A 5,045-nucleotide genomic window follows, 5' to 3' on the forward strand; every position below is an offset into this window, starting at 1 on the left:
AACACTAAAAAACAAACCCTCTTGCTCTGACAATTAAACTCTTACAAAAATGTATACATTGAATAAGTGAAAATCTCAACAACAGTCCACAGTTCCTTAATTTGTTTGTCTGTCAAAGCACTCAGTGTGAGTTACTGCCTCTCTTAAGGCTGCTCTTAGTTCCCCAGGATAGTCTAAGAAGTGTACTCTTCCCACAAGCCTATCTATCCATCCAATGGGCCTTTCCTGGACTTTCTAAAAGGATCAAGTGCTCAGAAGACCACAGACACTTTCCTGGATTCCCCAGTTCTCCTAGATCTCCTAGCATAAAGTTATAGGACCAACCTCTGAGCCAATGTTGGGAACTAGACTAAGAACACACAGCCTATCTAGTGGGACCTCTTGTCAGCAGTTGCAGAAGAGAGGAGGTAATAAGTACCTGGTATTCCATATTGGACACTAAGTGACTGCAGGGTTCTGAAGGGGTTCCCTCAGTCAGGTTTCAGATTAAGCCCATTCCTGGTACAGGGGAAAGGACATGTGACTTTTTTTTCAGCCATATATTCCATGTTGCAACACTTTCCCAGGGCTATGGCTAAAAAAGATCCAAGACTGGTGGTGGAAGCATGTCCCATGTCTGTGAAATGATACTTGTTATTGATGGAAAATATCTGGCTACCTGACCAGGCCATGTTCTTTTGAGCTAATTAAGTGTGGTTTATGGTTCTTGAATTAGACAATCTCTGTGAGGAAGAACTATTTCAGAATGAGAAAGTTGGGATAATTCCAGACTGGAGATTGACAGGAGGAAAGGTTTTAGGGTTTGTTGCCCTAACTGCAGTCAGTACAGGTAGGATTTTCTGTAAGTGAAGAGAAATTCCTGAGATTTTTTAAGTTCTAACAGCTTTCTGTGTGTTGTTCCTTTTTTGCTTTTGGCTTATTAGTTAAAACTCTCTGGAACAAGTTAGTGCAGAATGGGTTTGCCTCATTTCATCCAAAACAGAAAAGGAGTTGAGACACAAGGCTAGATATAATGGGTGTGGAAGTCAGTTTCACAGGACAGGAAGAGCTGGAACCTCAGAAGGCTCTGATGGCAGTGTTTGTCTATTGTTTTTCTATTTGTGGAGGGTGTTATCTATCTATTTAGGGCAGTGTAGAGTTAGGGTGGTAAAGAAAATGGGAATGATAAAATATGAGATAAGTCAGAAACCAAGAATATGCAAAAAAGAGATATAAATGGTTGGGAAGAAGGAGAAAAAAGATCAAAGGAGAGCATTTAAGTGAAACTTCCTTCTTGCCAAGTAACAAACCCATGTGTCCTGTTGGACTGTCTGTATCTGATGAAGTTCTGGCTATCTCTGGAAAGAGGGTTATAAGTTATTAAATCAGTTGGCCCACTGTTCACTGCCTTTCTTCCTGTCATGGTTTGAGGGTATGTTCCCACAGCTGCAGTGGGATGTTGCTTTGAGTGAGTTAAGCAGTGAGTATTAGGGAGAAAGAGAAATGATATGAGTTATAAGAGAAGATGTTAGGCTTCTGAATAATAATTAGAATAGAACTAAATGGCTGAAGGTGAGAAAGGCAGCCTAGACTGTGGACTGTGGGGGCTATACCATCTCTGCTTGTCTTACGAGCTGTGGTTGAGTTGGCATCTAAGTGGTTTTCAAAGTCAGCTCATTTCTGTGCCTTTATGGGTTTTATTTTAATATATTAGTACACATTCATTTAAAACATGGCATCCTCAATACTTCTGAAAAGAAAGGGAACAGAGTGGGCACAAGACAAGACATAAATGGAGAAGCTCAAATGCAGCTTTGAAGTCAGAAATAAGATAGAAGGACCAAGGACAGTATCTCTTACCTGACTAGCATCAGATGAAGAAGGCAAAATCCCTCTCTGACCAAATCTGCTCTTTTCTCTCATCTTGGCATCTCACCGATCTTTAGGAACCACTTGTCCAGTCACTCGTCATTTCTTTCAGTTGACATACAACTAAGCTCTTCCTATGATTATAATCCCCCCATCTCTCTGTTTGACCTTTCTGGATCCTGGAAAATTGAATTTTGCTGGAATGAAATCAATTGACCCTCTGATCACGTGTAGCCTCTCCTGTTGGGATAGCCTTAGGTGTACTGTAATATCTTTCTTTCTCCTCATTTCCAGACCCTTCACTACCATTGAAAAATTATTTACTCATTCTTGTATTCTGCTCTACACACCTTTTTCTCAGTAGGATCTCTTCCAGACGTCTCCATTTTGTTCTTTGCTTTTTTTCACATGAGCTTTGTCACTAACACAAATAAGTGTTGCCTTTTATTTTATTCTGAAGATCTATATCAAATATGAGTCTCTTGAAAATCATCTATATACTCCTTAATATTTTTCTGACTCCTTTTTGCCTCAAAGGAAGAAGCAAAACATGCATATAATAATATGATTGAATTGTCTTTTGTTATGCTGGAAACTTAATTCCAAAAGTTGTTCATTTCTTACTTGCAATTTTCTTCACTACAAAATTCCTGTGACATAAACCAACACATTTATCTCTTTTGTTCAAAGAAAACTTTTCAGTGCCTTTGGTCCTTCCAGTTACTGTTTTCTTTTCCTTCAGCACCAATCTTTTCAAGAATTGCTCACAACTGCTGTTTTCAGCTGTTATACATCCAACATCTTGCAATCTATCATTAAACTTCACTCTTACTAATTCCTTGAAATTGTACTAGACACTAATGAAGGTCTAATATTTTAATTTCACATCCTACTCTCAACAAAACAATTGGAAAGTGGCACTGAATAAGAATAATAGTAATAGCAGTGGTAAAAAGACTAAGAACATTTAAAATGTAGTAGGAAGATAGGCATATAATGCCAGGCAAAGAAGGAAACCAAAAAAGGGATTGCTCTAAAGTGGCAAATGAAACAGTATATTAAACAAATGGGGTTTTAGAGCAAGATGACCTGAGTTTGAATCTCTGCTTGGTTAAATACTAGCTAGCTGTGTGACCCTGGGCAAGGTATTCAACCCTGTCATGCCATAGTTCCCTAATGTGTGAAAATGGAGACCATACTAGTAGCCATTGTGTTGGGTTATTATTATAAGTAAATTGTATTTTGTGAGCATTAAATTATGTAAAGTGGTAAATGCAGGATATAACTCATAGTAAATACTCAAAAGTTAGTTTAACAATATAAATAATATGGGGAATACAATGTGTCCTTTGGATTAAAAGCCCAGGCAATTGAAAGCTGTCTCCGTGACCAAGCAGATTATGTCTCAGAGGTATAGCTAAGGAAAAAATGTAATACCCAGAACTCTTCTCTTCCTCATTCTTCCCATTTTAAATCCAATAGGATGACTGAGAGTAGAACTGAACTGAAATATTCAGCCTTCTCTAATTTTTGCCTTTCATTTTCTTTGCTTTGACCACCAAGTCCATGATTGAATTTTCAATTTGCGTATTTAGAAGAGGACATAGCACTGAGCTAGTTCTATTTCAACCTATATGGATACAGAGTTCAGCCTATTTTCCTATTTACTTTTGTAATTCAGAGAAAATTGTACTCACCTATTAAGTATCATGATCTAGTAGTTGATCATTTGGGCTCTAAGTATAAGTTTTGAATTCCAGGTGTCTGGCCTTGGTAAGGCACATTTACCCTTTCTGGGCTTCTTTATATTTATTTTTATAATTGGCATAAAATATCACATATCATAAGGTTTTTGAAAGGATTAAATAAGATTATTTACATAAAACTTCTAAAACAGTATATAATACATAACAAAAATTTAAAATGTTGCCTATTATTACCTATTATAATCAGTCTGCATCCCAGAAACACTGGGCCTGCAGGACAAAGAAAGGAGGCTCCTTTACTTCTTCCTTCCGATACTCAGTGTCAGAACATTATGGGACATATGACCTAGGTAATCTATCAGAGTGGGGCACCTGATACGGTACACCAAACCATTTCAGTTTCTCCCTGTGGAAACAGGAGAAAAATTTTGTCAGACATCAAAATGTAAGAACTTACAGCACATATGTTAGTTAAAGCATTGAAATAGATCAAAAATTCTTATTTGTTCTTCAAATGAATGTAAAAGTAGCACTTATCTTTCTGGTCATTGTAGGATAGTACTATGAACCACATTTTTTCACCATAAGGGCAATAATTATTACTGTTACTGGCAACAGTAGAAGGTGTCCATCAAAGAATAAAAGCAACAATGGAATGTCAGAAAACACAAATAGTTAATAAAATAATAAATAATAAAGGAATTTTACATGTTCATTTGTACAAATAATAAAGAAAACTCACAAGTGTGTGTTTATATGCTCACAATATTGATGATAAAGGTGAAAAATAAAAACATATATGCACCAAATGAATGTACTATAATACATTAAAAAATAGAGAGAGTAATTATTATAAAATAAGATACAAGATGTGAATGGAAATAAGCTTAAAATATTTTAAAGATAAATTACAAGTTGCAGAATGATACCTGTCAGATGCTCCCAAATAAATGGATGTACACAGACACACTATTCATATATGGACCCACATATACTTGCATATTTGCATAAAAATTCTGGAATATATAGAATTCTACTGATATCTTGAAAATTTTAGAAAGAAATATTTTAATTAAAAGAATTATTTTTAACTTATACATCATTTTTACTCACTATTCTTTTTAATTTTTTAACAATTTACAAACTTTCATTTCTTTATTTTTTAAATCTTTAAAATTCAATTGTAATTGACATGCAGTATTATGTAGTGATCCAATATTTTTATACATTACAAAATGATCACCTCTTTAGGTCTAATTATCCTCTGTCATCATACAAAATTACTACACTATTACTGACTATATTCTTTATGCTGTACATACATCCCCAGGACTTATTTATTTTACAAATGGAAGTTTGTCCCTCTTGATCACCTTCATCTATTTCTCCTTATTATGTCTATTGATTATGCCTATTAATTCTTTCTTTTTCAAATGAGATACTTAGCATTAGCATTACTCTATATCATTCCACCTCCCCTACAGATGTTGT

The sequence above is a fragment of the Manis javanica genome, chromosome 11, assembly GCF_040802235.1.
Source record: "Manis javanica isolate MJ-LG chromosome 11, MJ_LKY, whole genome shotgun sequence".
Taxonomy (NCBI): domain Eukaryota; kingdom Metazoa; phylum Chordata; class Mammalia; order Pholidota; family Manidae; genus Manis; species Manis javanica.